Raw genomic sequence first — 21,994 nt, 5'->3', positions numbered from 1 at the left:
TTGATCCCTTCTGAAGTAACAGTGCACTCCTATAACATGGTGACAGATCTCATAGCAACAGCAGCTCTTAGCTGATTTTACTGTAGAAATAGCATAGTATGGGAAGTTTTGAAAGGCCGTAGACATTGAATTATACAGCTGGGAACTCAGGCTCAGTTCTCAAACACTCCGCTGAACATAAGATTTATATAACATCATTTAAAATACAAATTGGTGCTAAGTGTGGCTCCATTTAATTGCTTGGCATGCATCAATATAGTTGGACAGTTTGTCCCATACAGAAATGAGCATGTCTGGACTCTGATACCTTTACTGCTATGATCTGATTTAGCAGCTAGTTGGAAGTGGAGACCCACAAATATTATATTTAAGAAACATCCCACTTAATGAGGTCAGCTAGACCATGTACATTTTCACATCATTTGGCCTCTTATGATGTATCAGTCACTAACAAATTGTGTTTTTCAGGTGTCTTGGAACATTCTGTTCTCAATTTGCTTGAGCTCCAGCCTGTTGGAAAAGGTGTCATTTGAATCAACCTGTTAAGACGTCTTTGCATGAAACATGAGGAAGGGCCATTGATTTCTCTTTGAGCTATTTTTGCGAGTTATATATCCTGACCAATAGGGGGCTCAAAACCATACTGTCCACATAATTAACTACACTGTTGTATGAAATTCACACATTTAAAAATGAACTTGATGGACAGGTTTTTGACAATTGTATGTGATGCAAGTCTTGCATCATCATCATCATCATTACAGTATAGTGCTCAATCTGTTTTAGCAAATCATTATTGCATTAAAAGACTTTAGAACTGGATCATTCATCTTAAAACACCTTATAAGCTCTTACCAAGCACTGTTCTGTTACTGTGTTCTTGAGGTTCCTGGGGAGGTATAAGAGGCTTGGGTGGTTTTCATCTTCAAATATAGTCAACCTGTACATCTACACATACATCCATACTCTACAAACCACTGTGAAGAACATGATAAAGGGTGTTTTGCATTGTACAATTAAGATTTCTTCCAGTTCCATACAAAAATTGAGAGCAGGAAGAATGACTATTTAAATGTCTGTATCTGTGCTGTAATTACTCTGATCTTGTCCTCATGGTCCTGAAGTATGTTCCTAGGTTCCTCACTTAATACTGGTTACTGGAACTTTGTAAGTAGGCCTTCATGGGATAGATGACATTTATCTTCAAGAATCTGCTAGTTCAGATTTTTCAGTGTTTCTGGGTAGCTCTTGTATGGTTGAAACAAACGTGTGACACTCCGTGCTGAGTTACTTTGTATTCATTGAGTGTCTCCGGCTAGTCCCATTTGGTATGGGTCCCACACGCTTGAGTGCTATTGTAGGATTGGTCACACGCGTATTCTGTGAGCAATCTCCTTTGTAGACTGATTACATTTCCGCGGTATATAACCGACGAATCAAAGTGGGCTAGCTGCTTCACCAACGACTGAGCCGATTTCATTGTTCCATTTCATATCCTCATAAATTGTTACTCCCAAGTATTGGTATGGATTGATTGTTTTCAGTCGTGATACATTGATATTGTAGTCATAAGATACTATGTATCTCTGCTTTGGGAACTTTACAATCTTACATTTCTGAACATTAAAAGCAAATTACCAGTCTTTTAACCACTTTGATATCATAGCAACTTTGAATGTATGTGCAGCTTTTTTATGATAGGACTTCATTATAGATGGCTGCATCATTTACAAAAAGTCTGAGGTTACCATTAATTGGCCTATTGCCTGCCAAGTAATTTATGTACGACATGAACAGCAAAGGTACCAACTTACTTTTGTGGAGCATGTCTGAAGTGACTGTATCTATAACGGAGATGCGTTCCTGGCTCACCAACGTGCAAACTGATGACTCACATGACCTCTCTGCTTCAACTACACTTGAGAAAGACTGACACACAGCTAAAGGACTAGGAATGTTTCATTGAGAAGTTTGGTGACTCACTAGAGCATATGGGTTCCATTTTATGATAGGATATCACCAAGCTTTTTCAGTCATGTATTACCACATTTAGTATGATATTGGCTTATCAAAGAAAGAAAACCTTGAATAAAAATTAACTGGTCCTCCAGGTTGGGGGTTGTGCAGTGGGCCAGCTCCTCATTCACATAAAAACATAAAAATGCTAAAAAATGTAATAATATGCCCCGGAAAAATTGGAACTTTGGATGACGAACTGGTGATGAGAAACGGAAAATGATGTTTGGGTGCTGGAATGTGCAAGGTATTTCCACTAAAATAAATTTACTACCTGCAGAATGTGACATATTCAATATGGATGTTGTCATACTCTCTGAAACAAAGAAGAAAGGCCAAGGAAAAGAAGAACTGGATAATTATGTACATATCTGGGTATCAGAAGCAGTAAGAGCCATTATGATAAAGAAATTATGGAAAAAAAGAATCACAAATTGGACATTCATCAATCAACGTATTATAACTGTTGAAATGCCATTATTTGCTAGGGAAGTTGTGATTATTGGCATATATGCACCCACGAATGACACAAAAGATAAGGAGAAAGATACATTCTCGGCCACCCTCGAGGAGACTATTGAAAAAATCCCAAGAAGAAAGGAACTGATTATCATGGGAGATATGAATGGAAAGGTAGGAACTAGAGAATCCTGTAGAATAAGGAAAACATGGAGAGGACGAATATAATGACAATGGGGAATGATTGATTGCAATTTGTGAACAATTTTATCTAAAAACTACCAACACATTTTTCAAACATAAGGGCATTCATAAATATACTTGGCAACATAAAACTAAAGAACTTCATTCTATAATAGATTATATTATCATTAGGCAAACAAGTAGTTTCAAGGCAGTAGACGTAAGATCTTATAGAGGAGCCCAGTCTGGATCAGACCACTATCCAGTAAAAATGAAGTCTTTCTGCCCATGGAAGAATGCAAGGAATGATACAAATAACATAAGTATAATGAACCAGACTGAGAAAGATGAAAATTTACCTTTTACTATCGACAGCCTACAAGACGAAAGTGTCAGAACACTCTTTGCGGCCAGGACGGAAAGGAAACTGGTTGAATCATTTGATGGAAGTACAGAGGAAATATATGACTATATAAAAACTAATGTGGAAATCATAGCAACAGAGGTGTTGGGTAAAAAAGATAGCAACCACAACCGTGCAGCAGAGTGGTGGTTAGAGGAAATAGAGGTCCTCATTAGAGAAAAACGAAATGCTTTCCTTCAGTGGTTGAATGGTAAATCAGAAGAAACAAGATCAATATACAAGGAAAGGAGAATGAAGTGATGAAAAAAATAAAGATGGCAAAAAATGAAGCATGGGAAAGAACATGTGCCAAGGTGAATAGCAAATTAGGATTTGCGAGAGCAAAAGAGGCATGGTCAGTATCAAAAGGGCTTTGACAGGACACAAAAAGCTAAATCTCCAACTCACAACGCAAAAGGAATAGGAAGAGTATTTCCAAAAATTATTAAATGAGGACAGAGAAGAATATGTAGAAGAAGGAACAGTGGAAGAAAAAGGACATGAAGATGATGAGATTCAGATTTTAGAAAGTGAAGTACTTCAGGCATTGAGAACAGGAAAGAATGGTAAATCACCGGGACCAGGCTATATCAATCTGGAGTGCCTGAAATATGGTGGTGACAAAATTGTGAAACTGATAACACAGCTCTTCAACAAAATGATACATGGAGATTCAATACCCTACGAGATGACGCTAGGTTACATTAATACCATATTTAAGAAAGGGGATTGCAAAATTTGTTCCAACTATCGAGGAATTTGTGTTACAAACACATTAATGAGAATTTTTGCGAAAGTAATTAAAAACAAACTGGAAAAAAAATTTTAGAACCCAAGAAGAACAATGTGGACTCACGGCTGAGAGATCATGTGTAGATCATATTTTCACATTATGACAGATTTTAGTGAAACATAGGGAAAAATCAGAAATTATAGGATTAATTTTCATAGATCTAAAAAAAGCGTATGATACTGTTCCAAGAAAATTACTTTGGAGAGCACTAGATATGGCAAACATAAACTCTTTCTTGATTAAAATATTACAGAGATATATAAAGATAACATTTGCCAAGTGAAAGTTGGTAATAAACTTTCTCAGAAATTTAGATCAAGCAAAGGCCTTTTACAGGGTTGCCCCATGTCACCATCATTATTTAAAACCTGTATAGATATTAGCCTTAGAACATGGTCTTGTATGTAATAGTATGGGATTAGAAATAAGAGATGGAGTTTACCTACATCATTTATTGTTTTCTGATGATCAAGTAGTCGTAGCACAAGATGGGGAGAATACTAACTATATGTGCATCAACTACCAGTAGCATGCAAAACTTGGGATTTGAAGACTAATTACCAAAAAACAGAATACTTGACTAATGATTCAGATGAGCTATACATTGAAGGAAAGAAAATCGAAAAGATAAACACTTCCTGTTGTTTGGGATCCATTTTAGAAATCGAGGGAAAATCAGAGTCAGAAATCAATAAAAGAATTAGTAGCGGATGGAAGGTCACTGGGATGCTTAACTCAGTCGTATGGAGCAGGAATGTAATGAACAGAACTAAAAAATTAATTTACAAATCCATATTAGAGAATGTGGTTCTGTATGGAATGGAGACCTGGACAATTAACCCAAAGCACATTAAAAAATTACAAGCTCTAGAGATGGACTTCTGGAGAAGATCGGCAAGAATCTCCAGGAAAGAAGTGATAAGGAACACTGAAATAATAAGGAGAATGGAAATAAAAGAAAGAATATATGATGTAATGGATATGAAGAAATTACAGTGGTACGGGCATGTAGGACGAATGGAGAAAACCAGAAGAGCAAAATTGATACTGGAGTGGGAACCGGAAGGGGGAGAAGAAGAAGAGGATGACCTATGACCACCTGGCTCCAAAATGTACAGCACGCAATGAGGAGAATGGGCGCAGAGGAAGAGGACACACAAGATCGAAACACCTGGAGGAATATTTTAAAAATATAGTTTAAGAACGTTTATTCTTTGTATTGTAATTTCTGAGTAAATTATTATGTTGGAGATAAGCCTCTGTAATGAGGAAAAGCTCAAAACAATAATAAAAAAATAACTTTATATGGAATGGCAATTTCTACGAACGGCAGGAAGGCATCACCGTAGGTAGTACACTTAGTCCAATAGTTACCAATTTGTTCATGGAGCATTTCAAAAGACAGATGTTGGACATGGCACCTTGTAAACCTAGTATGTCGTACAGATACATTGACAAAACCTTCACCATATAGAACCATTCGGAGGAGCAGCTTAGTGACTTTCTAAGATGTCAGAGCAGTTTCCGTGCTAACATTAAACATACTGTGTAGATGGAAAAGGATCCATAGCTACTGTTTCTTGAAGTGGTTAGAGGAACGATGAGAATGTGGGACCACAATATTTACTGAAAACAGACACACACTGTCTGGTACCTTTGCAGCCATTCAATGCATCACCTAGACCACAAAAGTGTATGATCAATACTCTTGTAATGTATACATGACATATATGTGAGTTGCAGCACGTGGAATCCATTCTTAGGAACAACAGGTACTCCACTTGTTGCTTAAGAAGTGTCACGTAATTCGACACCTGGAAAAGTGGCATTCACTGTACTGCTCTTGAAAAACTTGGCTTTGTTTACAAATTAAGCATTTGTACTGTGAGCTCACAGAAGATATCGTAATGGCTTCCCATAGTTAAGTTAGTTATAAGGAACAGTTTATGGAATTCAAGAACTATTGTCATGATCTCAATTTGCTCTCCATAACTATATGCAACACACACAATATGCTATAGAGCTCCACCATCACACACACCTTGTGTCAAGCTGTCGGGAGCCTCTTGCTTTCAGAAGATTTATGCTTTCTGAACATGGGACAAGAGACACATTTCAGTAATGCCACATTTCAGTAATACCCAAACAGGTGCAATGTTCTCATCAAATGGCTAAACAGTAAATGAATTGATTGACAGCACAACACAGCATTAATTACATAAGGCTTTCACAGTATTATTATTATTATTATTATTATTATTATTATTAGACTGGTTAGGCACAAAGCATTAACAGCCTGAAGTCATGCAGTTTGACTAGTTCAGAGGCAAGGAGGCAAGGAGTCCAGCAAGCAAGTGATTCACAAGCAGTAAGTATACTGCACACATCTGCATGTGTTAGATTTTAAATGAGGTTGCAGCGTGCAGGTCAAGCAAGTGCCACAATGGAGAGGAGTAATGCAGGTGAAGTATGTTTTGTAGCAACTGTCTACCGTCCCTGTGAATAGTTACCTTTCTTAAAACACACACACACACACACACACACACACACACACACACACACACACACTCTAATTGTCATTCATCTTTCACATCATTCATCATTTTAAAAATAATGAAAGTATTCCAAGAAAACTCTCTCATTTTACAGTTGGGAGCTAAAGTTGATGATAATGTGGGGAAGGGGGGGGAGGGGCAACAGACTGCAAAGGTGGGGGTGTGGTGGCATGGCAGGGTGGGGGTACTAGCTAATGTCTGATTGCAATCAGAGGTAATGGTCTAAGAAAGGTTGGGAACCACTGACCTAGTCTGTGTTCTTTTGGGTACTGCTCTCTAAGGCAGATGCATCCAGATTGGAAATTGATCAGTGGAGTGCAAGTTGTTGTCCTCTTCCCACTGACCACTGAGTGTGGGCTGGAGAGCAGAAGGATAGATTGATGACAGGCAATAACCCTGTGGCATTACTGAAATGTGTGTCTTGTCCCATGTTCAGAAAGCATAAATCTTATGAAAGCAAGAGGCTCCCAACAGCTTCACACAAGGTGTGTGTGATGGCGGAGCTCTATAGCATATTGTGTGTGTTGCAGTCTCCAGATAGTAGAAATTTACAAGGATGTTGTTTGATGAGGTTATTGAGAGAATCAGCCTCTAGAGCTTCATTAAGAGGGAAGTATAGGGAACATCCTATATGATATGTGCACCATTGTGACTACTACTTGTGAAGACTGGTAGTAATCAATAGTGAATATCACTCCACAACCTTTGGCTCTTTCCCCTAGAAGGCTTTAACCCGTGAGCGCAGGGACATTGGTATCTTTGAGATGAGTCTCCTGGAGACATAAAATCATGTGTCTAACATGTGCCAAGAGTTATAAATCCTCCACATGAATTTTGAATCTATTGATGTTCTATTGGAGCATGCAAGACATTCATTGGTGAGATATTTCTACTGCTGTACTCTTATCTTGCTGCTGAGGCTTTAAGTGTACAACCTATTGGGAATTTGAGGAGAGACTTGTTGGTTCCCTCTGGCAGACTGTATATTTAATTGTTTCTGCAGTTGAGCCCTCCTCATATTTCTCCAACAGCACAAGTGAAGCATGGTCACAGGGCTTGAGACCCCATTTTTAAATTTTTTCTGTGATGACACTGAACGTCTTGATACACCGAATGTCAAAAGTTTCACAGTTTTTTTGTTAGGCTATTGAGGTCAGATTTTTGGTGCTGCCAGAGCTCGATACAGCTGACCTGGTGGCTACTGGAGAGGAAGCAATGGCCTTATGAGTGCACTGGCAAGAACATGTATTTGCACTGGTGCTACTAGTCTGTGTTTGTGTTGCTGTATCAACTTTTATTATGAGAATAATGAAATGAAAGTATACAGCATTAATAAATTTATAAGTTTCTTCACTTCACTATGAAGTACCCTCCTGTTGATTTTGATCTGTCTTTTCTTTGAGGAATAGAGAACTAACACATTCCAGGCAGTGTGACATCTGCATCAAATCATGCAGACTGGAGGAGCCATGTATATAACACATACCAGATGGTAGAGCACTCGTCTGTGAAAAATGAAGATTCTAGGCCTGAGTCCAAGTCTGGCACATAGGTTTAATCTTCCAGGAACTTTCAAATTAATGCACACTCTGCGGCAGAGTGAAAATCCATTCTGGAAACTAGGATGTGGCCGAGTCATTACTCTGAAAGTCCTGCAAGTGGTACAGGAAAACTTCTGTGAAATTTGGGAGGTAAGAAAAGAGATACTGGTGTGAGTAAATCTGTGAGGGTCAGTTGGGGGTTGTGCTTGGACAGCTCAGTTGGTAGAGTATCTGCCTGTGAAAAGGCATGTCCAAGTCTCAGTCAGGCACACAATTTTAATCTGTCAGAAAGTTCCCTGTAACAGCTTCCTCACAAATGTTAAGTGATAATGTTATTCAATGACAGTTGGGTACTTTCTTAACTTAAGCCACTTCAGCAGTTTTTCTGATTGTTTAGCAGCAGATATTTATATAAAAAGTGTTCTGTTCTGGAGGTGATCCACAGACTTATAGTTTGTGGTAATTGCTTGTAATACTTTTTGTGTGTAGAAGGGTGATACAACTTTTTGAATGTTCCTTCCTAATTTTTTATGACAAGAAATGCCTTTTGGTAAAGTTTGCTTTGTTACTTTGAAAATGTTTATTTTGTGATATTGATTACTCTGGATAGCTACTCTACCAATTACTCTTGGTTGGTTGGATGTTAATATTAAGCAGTGGTTCACATGATTTATTGGATATTGTTCAGTTGGGAGAATAATGAGGCATTCTGGTCCTATGAGATGCTGAGGAAAAACAAATTCACACAAACAGAGTCCACATGCTTGGGTAAGGCATGTGCAATTGGGATGCAGCAGATGTCACAGAGTTTGGTTGCTGATGACTATTTTGCCTCAACGGCCATCAGTACATGGGTCACCAAGAGGTTAATTTTTTTTTTTTTTAATGTGGAGGTTGTACAATCCTTGTGATCCTGACAGGTAAGCCAAGATCCCTGGTCCCTGTGGTACATAAACTCCCAACATTGTGCTGCACAGTACTCATTGGAACATGCAAAGATCCTAAGGTTATAAAACGATGACTGCACTCACCAATCCCCAGCTCAGGATATTTGCATTTATCAAGTCATATTCAGCCAATGAAGACGAGGTTGCCAAAGGCCCTCACCATTTGCATTTTTCACAATCCAGGAGGCTGAGGAGACTTACTGAATGCCAGGGTCGAGGCATACATAAATCCCCTTCCCCAAAGCATGTTTGTTGACTTATGCAGAGCCTTGAGAACAATTCCATACTGTTGCCTGATGACTACAATACATACTTACAGAATGTGGATTAGTTGTACAACTGGATTACATATTTACTAGCAAAAATAACTCATTGTACCAGTCTGAATGGGGACACAGTGTCAGAAGTGAAACTAGCATCCAAAATCAGGTCAAGAAAGTGTGGTAGGGTTGTTATGTTCATATTTTATAGAAATGACCTAGCAGGTGACGCTTGTAGACCTCTGAAACTGTTCTCAGATGGTACAGTTTTGAACTGGAAGGCTACTTCATTAGAAAATTGTTATGAGACTTGTGAATGATCAGCACCTGGTGCAAAGACAGACAGCTGAGCCTCAAAATAAATAAACAAATGTAATGGAACATGCATCAACAGATGTAAAAACTCCATATCATTTGACCACACAGTTGGTGTTCAGTACTGGAGTCGATCACAACTATCAATCATTCACCCAGTTACTGGGAACTCCTCACCAGTTTGGGACTTTTACCAAGTTATATTAATAGAGGGGAGAAAAATATTGAAGGAAGAACTGTATGGTTCATCACTGGTCTGTACAGTCAATGTGAGAGTATCAAAGAAATAGTAAAACAAAGCTTCTATGAGAGATGCTACAAGAAAGCCATTGTGCGTTTCAAAGTGCCTTTGTCTCAAAATTATTAGAGCCCATATTCCAATGTGAGTAATAAATAATATTATTTCTTTTAAAATATGCCTAGCTTATACAAGAACACCTACATTTACATCAGCATTTACATCTATCCTGTGCAAGCCCCATTACGACGTGTTGCGGAAAGTTCATCTGGAAACACTATCGTTTGCCACTTCCGTCTTCAATTTACAAAGAACATCTGTCTATAAACTTCTGTTTGAACACTAATTTCTCTGAATTTGTAAAAATGGGCATTTTGCAAGATGTATGTGAGAGGGGGTAATATGTTGCCTGACTCTTCTTTGAGCGTGCTTGACTCATCTTTGAACATACATTCGATCTCGCAACAGTAACCCTCTCTGTGATACACAATACCTATCATGTAATGTCTACCACTGGAGTTTATTTAAGGAAAGTGGCATTTTCCACTTTTGCTGTAACAACTTTATTAGTTCACAACTACTTTCAGCCTCGTACACAATTCCCAAATGATTTTGTGATTATGTACAAAGTAGAATATATTACATTGCCTTTGCAAATAGAAATGTAATAATGTGAATGTAAACTAATTGGAAATACATTTACCTAAAATAGAAAACTGTGCTGTATGTAATAAAATGGCAGTATCTTTAAATTTGTCTCTTCTGTTTGTGCTGGTTTGCATTCTTTTTCTTCTCTGTTTGACCGTGTGGCATTTACATAGGCATTACACTGATCAAAAAGCAAAGCTAAGCATGGAATAAATGGAATAATAATTTCAAATACTATGGCTGTACATTTATAGTGAGAAATAAAATTGTATGGAAAATATGATCCCATCCACCCTTTATTGGATCCTCTTTACCATGTTAGAATAATTAGCAATAGTCAAAACTCTCTCTTAAAAGTGTTTTGTAAACCACTTATTTTGTGGATGGCTTACATTTCCTTAAGTTTCTTTTACTGAATCTCAGTGTACTAGCAACTTTCCTTACAATTGGTTTTACATGGTCATTCTATGTTAGGTCACTCTGGATGGTTACTCCCAGGTATTTTATTGTTTCCAGTGATTTTTCACTAATAATGTGATCAAACTATACATATTTGTGCACAATACATAACATTTATTTACACTCAGGGTCAACTGCCCATTGTTACACGAACCATAAATCCTCTGTAGGTCTTCCTCCATTTCACTATATTCTTCTGCTGTTGCAAATCTCCTAAAGGCAACAGCATTGTTTGTGAACAGCCTCATGAAGTTCCTGACATCATACACAAAATCATTTATGTACACTCCTGGAAATTGAAATAAGAACACCGTGAATTCATTGTCCCAGGAAGGGGAAACTTTATTGACACATTCCTGGGGTCAGATACATCACATGATCACACTGACAGAACCACAGGCACATAGACACAGGCAACAGAGCATGCACAATGTCGGCACTAGTACAGTGTATATCCACCTTTCGCAGCAATGCAGGCTGCTATTCTCCCATGGAGACGATCGTAGAGATGCTGGATGTAGTCCTGTGGAACGGCTTGCCATGCCATTTCCACCTGGCGCCTCAGCTGGACCAGCGTTCGTGCTGGACGTGCAGACCGCGTGAGACGACGCTTCATCCAGTCCCAAACATGCTCAATGGGGGACAGATCCGGAGATCTTGCTGGCCAGGGTAGTTGACTTACACCTTCTAGAGCACGTTGGGTGGCACGGGATGCATGCGGACGTGCATTGTCCTGTTGGAACAGCAAGTTCCCTTGCCGGTCTAGGAATGGTAGAACGATGGGTTCGATGACGGTTTGGATGTACCGTGCACTATTCAGTGTCCCCTCGACGATCACCAGTGGTGTACGGCCAGTGTAGGAGATCGCTCCCCACACCATGATGCCGGGTGTTGGCCCTGTGTGCCTCGGTCGTATGCAGTCCTGATTGTGGCGCTCACCTGCACGGCGCCAAACACGCATACGACCATCATTGGCACCAAGGCAGAAGCGACTCTCATCGCTGAAGACGACACGTCTCCATTCGTCCCTCCATTCACGCCTGTCGCGACACCACTGGAGGCGGGCTGCACGATGTTGGGGCGTGAGCGGAAGACGGCCTAACGGTGTGCGGGACCGTAGCCCAGCTTCATGGAGACGGTTGCGAATGGTCCTCGCCAATACCCCAGGAGCAACAGTGTCCCTAATTCGCTGGGAAGTGGCGGTGCGGTCCCCTACGGCACTGCGTAGGATCCTACGGTCTTGGCGTGCATCCGTGCGTCGCTGCGGTCCGGTCCCTGGTCGACGGGCACGTGCACCTTCCGCCGACCACTGGCGACAACATCGATGTACTGTGGAGACCTCACGCCCCACGTGTTGAGCAATTCGGCGGTACGTCCACCCGGCCTCCCGCATGCCCACTATACGCCCTCGCTCAAAGTCCGTCAACTGCACATACGGTTCACGTCCACGCTGTCGCGGCATGCTACTAGTGTTAAAGACTGCGATGGAGCTCCGTATGCCACGGCAAACTGGCTGACACTGACGGCGGCTGTGCACAAATGCTGCGCAGCTAGCGCCATTCGACGGCCAACACCGCGGTTCCTGGTGTGTCCGCTGTGCCGTGCGTGTGATCATTGCTTGTACAGCCCTCTCGCAGTGTCCGGAGCAAGTATGGTGGGTCTGACACACCGGTGTCAATGTGTTCTTTTTTCCATTTCCAGGAGTGTACATTATAAACAGTAACAGACCTACCATACTCCTTTGGGTACAGGCGAAGTTATCTGTGTCAATTATGTCCTGTTGTGAACAACATGTTGAATCCTTTGTGCTAGAAAGTAGTCAGTCCAGTCACAAATCTGGTCTGATTCCAGTAAGCTCATATTTTATTCAGTGTGAAACTGTATAAGTAATACAGCATCAACTTCAGTGCTCTTGTCTACAGCACTCTGAATTTCATGGATAAACAGAGTGAGCTGTGTTTCACATGATCTTTGTTAAATGCTGTAATGAGTGACTGTAGCACATTTTCCAATTGCTGGTATCCTTTATTACTTCAGTGACTGTTGATAAGCAGTTTCTAGAAGGCAAGCAAGTTCTTTCACATGATCTCTGTAAACTCTCACAAGTATCTTATATGGTCCAGATACCTTTCCACTATTGAGCAGTTTAAGTTAATTTTCTATTCAGTAATCATTTAAGTCAATACTTGCTATTTTAGTGTTTGTACAATGATTGAAAGAAGGAGTCAAATTATGATCTTATCCAGTGGAAGAATTTTAGAAAACCAAATTCAGTATTTCACCTTTTCTCTGTCATCCTTTCCTTTGGTGCCATTGTGGTCACTGAATGACTGAAGATGATTTTGATCTAATTGTTGACTTTATGGAAGACCAAAACTTCCTAGGATTTTAAATCGGATTGGTGGAGGATATCACCAATCATTCTCCCTGAGTACTATCTGCATGGAGAACAGGAAAATGGGAAGGGCGGGGGCACTGTTTACTTTTCACTTCACTTCATGCAGTGACTTGTAGAGTACAGATGTAGATGTATGGTAAAATTGCAGTTCTAAGCAATTAAAGAGTTTGGTCACAATATCTGTAATCGACGTTATGGGAGAAAAGCTCTTCTGAACTGAGATTTAAAGGATTTAACCATTATATCAGAATGCTTTTGGCATAATAAAACAATAGGAAGCACCTGAGAATGTCTCTTTCAACTGCTGTTAAAAAAAAAAAAAAAGCTCAAATGGTTTCTGAACATTTGGCAATGAACCCCCGTAAGTGCAAGGTCACAAGTTCAATCTTTAGTGACGCTCATTTGAAAGCGTTGTGTTAACAATTATGACAGGAAAAATATTAGCTACTAATGACTCACCATGTCCATAAGGAGGGTGACAAAAAGGGAGTGTCTGGGAGGTGCAGAAATAAATTTTCTATGGGATGTCTCTATTACACTTTACAAAATGGGCATCGTCAACATTCAAGAAATATTTAAAACAAACCATTAACTTGCACCGTGAACACCGAATGAAAAACTACATGCTACAGTTATCACAAAGGTTTGCACCATCAAGATCTGAGGCAAACTCTTTGTGAGTTACAAACCATGTGGGACATTCAGCTAGGTATCCTCTCTTAAAGAATGCATATAGAATCATATTGGTGTAATTGGTGTGATGAGAACTGATGGAATGTGATGGGTTGCAACCAAATGCAAAATATCCTGTCATGGAACTTATCATGAAAGTGGTTATCCTTTAAGGCAAAGCTGCAGATCATGTGATAATATGTTTTATAGGCATGGAAAAGACAAACATCTAGAAGCTGAATGTGTCCAGTGGTTCCAGGCAGTACAAATTACGTCACACATTTTTCAGGATGGATAGTTTGCCCTAAAGGAGTATGATTTTTACACACAGACTGGAAATCAAGCAAAAGCATGTTATTTTGACCAGCCATTGGCCAAAAGCAGTACTCATACCATAGTTGTAGTTCTCTTATGCCCTTTTTCACACTCTTGCTTGCTGTGATGTAAATATTCACTGCTGCTCTTGCAAGATCACGCACACAAGAAAGACTTGTAGGAGGCAGAACACCTCCACTTCTCACAGCTCGATTAATAACTTTCCAGCAAATTTACCATCCACATTAATAGTTGTGTACAACTGCATTAAGGCATTGATGTTAGTTGATATTGATACAACTCTCTTGGTACCTTTCATTTCCAGGGTTGCTTTCATATGCGTTTTCAGTTCAAATCCTGATTGGTTTGAGCTGAAAACAAGTTCCTTACTGAATGATGGGCTAAGTTTGTTTATCTCATCTACAGATTTCGGAGCCAATTCTGCAGTTTGCTAGGCTTTGTCAAGTTGATGCTTTCTCTGAAATTTTGTTGTCTTATGTATTCCAATAAACTAAAACAAGAGTGGCAGACTGACCAGATTAGCTTTAATTATATTAAATTTTAAGTAGCTCATATTCATTGAATTAAAGGGAGCCATTTTCACCCTCCAGTTGTTGTGATCCTTTACCCCAAATTCAAAAAGCATTTTTGAACACCAGAAACATATCCATTGACACCATATTACAGAAAAATTTAATTTTTGCGTAGTTGTACAAGAGCAGAACAGAACAGATCATGCTCATTCCCACAAACTTTTGTGAATTGCACTGTTTACTCTGAATAATTTTCTCTGTTAACAGGAGGGTGGAGAATAAAAGAAAATTGGTGTTGGGGGAAAATTGAAAGGAATATTTTATGCTGATTTAAAAAAAGTATGTGTCATAGTAGCCTCCAGTATTAGCTTTATCTGTGGAATATGTGCATAGAAAGTAAATTCAAAAGACAGACAGTTCTTTTGTAAGAATACCTTTCCTGCTGAGCTACAGCAATGAGCAAAATATTTGTAGGTGTTTGAAATAAAAATATCCAACTTAACAATAGCTCTATCTGGTGCAAAGGTATTCATGAAGCTCCCATCTAACACAAACCAAGAGATTGGAAAACCCAACTAGTTAAAAAAGAAACAGCTTTGTTATTTATATACCTTGTTAGTAACATTTTTTTTACACATTTCCTGAATATCTCGACTCAAGTATTGAAAAGTTATTGTAGCAACATGATAAGCAGAATTGTTTATTGTATAGCTTCCTAATAAGATTTCAAAATAGTGCAAAGATTCAAAGATTGGCAACTTACTTTAAATGTTCAGAAATATAAAACTGTGCATTTCACAAAATGAAAAAAATGTAGTATCCTATGACTATCATGTCAATGAGTCACATTTGAAATCGACCAACTTGTACAAATACCAGTGTAACACTTTTTAGGAATATGAAATGGCATGATCACATAGGCTCAGTTGTGTGTAAAGCAGGTGGTAGACTTTGGTTTATTGGTAGAATACTGGGGAAGTGCAGTCAGTTTACAAAGGAGATTGCTTACAAATCACCTGTGTAACCCTGAGCCAGTCTAGAATATTGTTCAATTGTGTGGGACCTGTAACAAATAGGACTAATGGGGAATATTGACTGTATACAGAGAAGGGCAGCACAAATGGTCGCAGGTTTGTTCGACCCTTGTAAAAGCGTTACAGAGATGCTGAAGAAACTGAATTGGCAGACTCTTGAAGATAAATGTAAACTGTCCAGAGAAAGTCTACTAACAGTGTTTCAAGAACTGGCTTTAAATGATGATTCTACAAATATATTACAACCCCCTATGTATCCCTCACATAGAGATTGTGAGGACAAGATTAGAATAATTATCACACACACACAGAAGCATTCAGACAGTCATTCTTCCCATGCTCCATATGTGAATGGAATGGGAAGGAACCATAATAACTGTTACAATTGTATGGGGTATACTCCACACTGGTTTGCAAAGTATGGATACAGAAGTAAAACTATTTTATTTAAAAAAATTGATGTAATCAAGTAAATATTAAGTTACCAATAAGAGATGATGATGATGGCATGTGACGAGGGCCTCCCGTCAAGTAGACCGCTCGCCTGGTGCAAGTCTTTCGATTTGACGCCACTTCGGCGACTTGCGAGTTGATGGGGATGAAATGATGATGATTAAGACAACACAGCACCCAGCCCCTGAGCGGAGAAAATCTCTGACCCAGCCAGGAATTGAACCCAGGCCCTTAGGATTGACAGTTTGTCGCGCTGACCACTCAGCTACCAGGGGCGGACATCAATAAGAGATAAACTCAGCTCTTGGACATAACTGAGAGGGCTGCATTTTTTCAAAGTAGCAGCTTCTTTTTTTTCCTTTTTCAAGGTGGTTACTTCCTTCCAGTTTACTACATGAAATGTAACTTGGACAAGCATATCATTAAGCATTATAGTGATCATTTACCTGTAATTGATCAATGCATGGAGCCCAATAATACATAAGCAAGAGTCTTTCCATGGCCAAAGGAGTGTGCATTTGGATATCTGTATACTTGTGTGTACATGAATGCGTGCACTATTGCTGGAAAAAGAGTAGTGCTCAAAAGCTAGTTTGAATACTGTTTCATGTTATGTTTTTTCTGTGCTCCAGGTACTGATCGGCTATAGGCTAGTGGTTGCCTTTCCTGTGTTTTATGTATTGCTTCATCCAGGAATTTTCATTATTGTTAAACTGCTGATTGGACTCACTTCCTTTCCATACCCTTTTACCTTTGTTACTGTCTCTCTTTACTTATGTACAACTCATTGCTCATTCTTTATTCCTTAATATTTCTATACTTCAATCTTCTCTACAGTAAATGCCTACAAAAAACATACTGGCCACCCTCTGTTGCAAAATCTGAATGATCCATGTTGCAACGACCCACCACATTAAATAGTACCTTGCTACAACTACCTGCTCTCATGACAACACCCTTTTTTCGAACAGTTTTTAACATATTCTTCTCTATTGACTGATGCTGCCCAACTTGACTGTTAGCAGATTGCACATGTTTACTTTATTTATGCTCTCACTGTTCAAGTTTCTTACTGTGGTGTGTATCAATTTGCAATCAGACTTATTTATTTATGTGCCCCCACTACTTCCTGCTTGTTTAAACCATTTCCTGAACTTCCTACTGAACTATCCCAATAGGACATAACATTCATTTCCGTTATAACACTTCAAACATAAAATTTCACGTTTGTACATTCCACCTTTTTTTTAACAAATTTTCAATAACTCGTCTTGTTCCGCAACCATCAGACCATGAATCCCTGCTCATTCTATCTTCACCAATTCTGAAAATTCTCCTTTGCCCTTGCAAAACTCCCTCTTTCTAAAATCGCGTGTGGCTCATGGTATCCCATCTAATGGGCTTACCATTAAAATTAGCATTAGAGTCTTGCAATGGCCACAGGAGTGGACATTTGGGTGTCTGTGTGGTTGTGTGTGTGGCCGTGTGTTTTGTTGCTGGAAAAAGAGTTAGTGCTCGAAAACTAGTGTGAACGTTGTTTTGTGTTATGTGAGTCTGTGCTTCACACATGGATTTGCTATAGTTGAGTGGTTGCCTTTCCTGTATTTTATGTATTGTTCCATCCAGGAATTTCCATTATTGTTATAGTGATAGTTTATTATTAAGACAGTGTGCACATTACATTCCAGTGAGTTGCTTGTAGTTTGTTAATGTGTACCTTGACTTACTAAATGTCCATGCAAGTTTCTTTCTTGGTGGGATAAACATGATGAATAAATGAATGAGAAGAGATTAACCCAGAGGGAAGGAAGACCTCAGCACTTCCAAACTGTCAGATGGCATCCTAGGTTTTCAACAACACTGACTCGACCAGATCCCTCACTTATTTGATTGTCACACAGAAAAACATTTGGAGAATGTAGAACAAGGCAATAGGGATGTTTACACTGTGGACACACTGCATACATTGTGTGATAATGCAAAGAAAGAAGAGAAATGTTCAACAACTACATACGGAAAGATGTGAAGTAAGAGGGCAGTTCTGTGTGCACCAGTCAACTGCAAATGACTACATCTAACCTGCAGGACAAAGTGCATTGCTGTATCCTGGTTGTGGTCACTCTCCAATGTGCTGCACTCATTCTCCACTACTGTACAGTGGTTGTAGCTGCTCGCTCAGCTGTCAAAATCAAAATCAGAAAAACATAGTGAGGAAACCATCTATGGACATCTCAAACTCCCAGGACAAGGACTGTGAGCATAACATCACTAACCTGTAACATACAACCTAGGTGACCTAGTATGGATTTTTACATATGTGCAGAAGGCCACACTGTCAGAAAAATTATTTTATTATTGAGACAGTTTTGTGCTCTCATAGTGTATAAAGCAATTTAATGTTTACTTATACAGTTCTAAATTTCATTTGATTACTGATCATAAACCTCCGGTTTCTGTTTTCCATCCTTTGGCATCTTTGCTAGACAAAGTGGCCCATTGCCTGCAAGGCTGGGCTCTGTTTTGTCATGCTATGAGATTCATTTCCACTCCACAGGACAACAAGCTAATGTGGAGCTCTTTCTTGGTTGCTGATTAGCCCTGATCCAGCATCTGATCAGGATAAAATGTCGTGTTTCCATTTAGATGTTGAACCTTGGATCATTTTCCCATTACCAGTTTTGGATTTTGACGGCTGTCATGGCCGATCCTGTCTTACATCAGATTGTTCATTATGTCCACTGTGGCTAGTTGAATAAACCACCAGGCCGAGTGTCAGTTCCCTCCCATAATTATTCTAATTATTATGCTCTCCACCTCTGATTACCTGTTCTTGATAGTGAGTTACTGTTGGCTACCGAAGAGTCGGTGACCAGGGTTGTGAGTCCATCCGCACTGTGGCGGGATGTCATGTGCTATCTCCTCCAGGACCATTGGGGTGTTTCTTGTATAAAATTGCTGGCCTGCCACCACATATTTTAGCTGCGTATTGACAATGACCATGTGTATTGTGCCAGCCTGCTCACAGTGTGCCTCCCATTGAGCAGCACTACTGGTCTGACTGGTCTGTCTCCCCCCTCCCACTCCCGCTCCCAATGCCACTGAGGGTATATTAATGCTGATTTTATGGGCCCCTTTCTTAACTCCTTTTGGCCTATAATAGTTGACACTTTCTCAAAATTTCCTTGTGTGTTTCACTGTCTGTCCACATCCATGACAGCTATTGTCACAGCCCTTGCAAAGACTTTTTCAATTGAAGGATTGCTGCATACATTTGTGACAGACAATGGCCCACAATTTTGTCTCAGGATTTTCAAAATTTTTATATAAAGAGTGGCATCCAGAATGTTACGGCCCCTCCATTTCATCCTCAGTCCATTGGTAAGGCGGTGTGGCTGGTCTGTCCGTTCAAAATTTAGATGAAAAAATATGTCTCAGTCTTCTCCCAAGAAAGCCGTCAATAGGCTCTTGAGCTCATATAAATTCACTCCAGCTGGCAACAATAGCCAGACAGAGCTGCTTCAAGGCTGCTGTCCCCATTCACTGCTTCATCTACTCTGGCCAACACCCAGCCGCCTGCTGGTGTCTGCCTAGCAGCAGTTCTCTCCGGACTTCACCATCTGGGACTGTTGATTTGGCAAGCGCCCTAAGTGGATACCAGCAGTTATACATCACTGCTGGGACCACCACCTATGCATTGTGCACACCTTTGATGGCTTAGTGTCACAACAGTATGATCTCTTCTGTCCACACATGACCTACCGTATGCCAGAAACTCCGCCACCCCAATGCCTGCCTACACCGTCTGTGCTGCCACCCCCCCCCCCCCCCCCCCCCCCCATGGCACAGTCCACACACCTTATGGCTCCTGCACTTGCTTTGTTCTGGTTGCTGGCACCACTGGGCAGAGTGGTTAGCACCGGGCTGCCTCCGTCTCTGCAGCAGCTGTCACCGCTACAGCCACCACCACCACCACCACCACCAATGTGTTCTCTGCTGCATCTGTCACTGAGTGCCTGCCCAGATATGGACATGACATATACGTGGTGAACAATTTTCCCTAAGGAGGAAGGAGTGTTGTAACCCTATACAATGAGTGCATGTATACTTCACTGTTAGACTGTGCTTTAATGTACTCTTGGTTGCATGTGTTTGTACTGATTACTATGTCATTCAGTGTCTTAGTCTTTCCTTCATATGGAAGTGGAATAAAGTTGGTTGGTGGGAATTCTGATGTTTGTGAAACATTACAATAGTGCCAAGTATTTGGAAGAAAATACAGACCACGCTCATCTGTGATAAGGGTAACAAGAATGATCCACAAAACTATCATGTAATATACTTGACATCTATGTGCTGTAGAATCTTAGAACATTCTGAGCTCAAACATAATTAAGTATCTCAAACAGAATGACATCCTCCATTCTAACTAGCACGGATTCTGAAAATATTAGTTGTGATATCCAGCTTGCGTTTTTCTCATATGACATCCTGGAAACTAAAGAGCAAGGCAGTCAGGTGGATGCAGGATTTCTTGATTTCTGACAAGCATTTGACTCAACACCTCATGTATGCTTATTATCTAAAGTAGGTTAGGTTAGGTTAGTGTTTTTTAATGTCCCGTCGACAACGAGGTCATTAGAGACGGAGCGCAAGCTGGGGTTAGGGAAGGATGGAGAAGGAAATCGGCCGTGCCCTTTCAAAGGAACCATCCTGGCATTTGCCTGAAACGATTTAGGGAAATCACGGAAAACCTAAATCAGGATGGCTGGAGACGGGATTGAACCGTCGTCCTCCCGAATGCGAGTCCAGTGCGCTAACCACTGCGCCACCTCGCTCGGTATTATTATCTAAAGTACAATCATGTAGGGTATCAAGTGAAATCTGTGGCTGAATTGAAGATTTCGTGGTAAAGGGGTGCAACATGTTATCTTGATTGGAGAGTCATGACAGCTGTAGAATTAACTTCAGGTGTGTCCTACGGAAAGTGTTGGGACCTATGCTGTTCATTAATGACCTCATAGACTATATTAGTAGAATCCTCAGACTTTACAGATGAAGCTGTTATCTGGAATGAAGCACTGTTTTAAGAATCTGCATAAGTATTCAGTCAGACCTTGTTAAGATTTCAAAGTGGTATGAAGATGTGTAACTTGCTTTAAATGTTCAGACATGTAAAATTGTGCACTTCACGAAACAAAAAAATGTAGTACCCCATGATTATAATATCAGCGAATCACAGTTGGAAGTGGTTAATTCATACAAATACCTGGGTTTAACACTTTGTAGGGATATGAAATGGACTGTTCACATAGGCTCAGTCATAGGAGAGGCAGGTGGCAGACTTCACTTCATTGGCAGAATACTGGGAAAATGCATTTAGTCTACAAAGGAGACAGTTTACAAATCACTAAGTGTCCTGTCTTTCATGTTGCTCAAATGTGTGGGACCAATAACAAATAGCACTAGCAGGGGATAATGAGCATATACAGAAAAAAATAGTGTGAATGGTCTCAGGTGTGTTTGACTCATGGGAGACTGTCACAAAGATGCTGATAAACTGTACTGGCAGCCATTTCAAATTCCAAGAAACAGCTTTAAATGATGAATCTAGCAATGTACTACACCCCCTATGTATTGCTCCTTCAGGGATTGCAAAGACCAAATTAGACTATTTACAGCATATACAGAGGCAGTTAAGTAGTTATTCCTCCTGTGTTGAAAATGTAACTGGAATAGGAAGAAACCCTAATAACTGCTACAATGGAAGGTACC

General features: G+C 40.0%; 1 protein-coding gene and 1 non-coding gene across 2 annotated transcripts in view; one reads left to right on the top strand and one right to left on the bottom strand.

Moving 5' to 3' along the window:
- The window catches only part of LOC124619397 (tetratricopeptide repeat protein 12-like), a 125,031-nt gene that overhangs the window by 873 nt on the left and 102,164 nt on the right, over window positions 1-21,994 (top strand). The gene's annotated exons all lie outside the window — the stretch shown is intronic.
- On the bottom strand, window positions 20,985-21,057 carry Trnaa-cgc. The gene has a single exon. It is a non-coding gene; the product is annotated as a tRNA-Ala (tRNA).

The sequence above is a fragment of the Schistocerca americana genome, chromosome 6, assembly GCF_021461395.2.
Source record: "Schistocerca americana isolate TAMUIC-IGC-003095 chromosome 6, iqSchAmer2.1, whole genome shotgun sequence".
NCBI classification, from domain to species: domain Eukaryota; kingdom Metazoa; phylum Arthropoda; class Insecta; order Orthoptera; family Acrididae; genus Schistocerca; species Schistocerca americana.
This window is presented reverse-complemented; position numbering and strand designations above follow the sequence as displayed.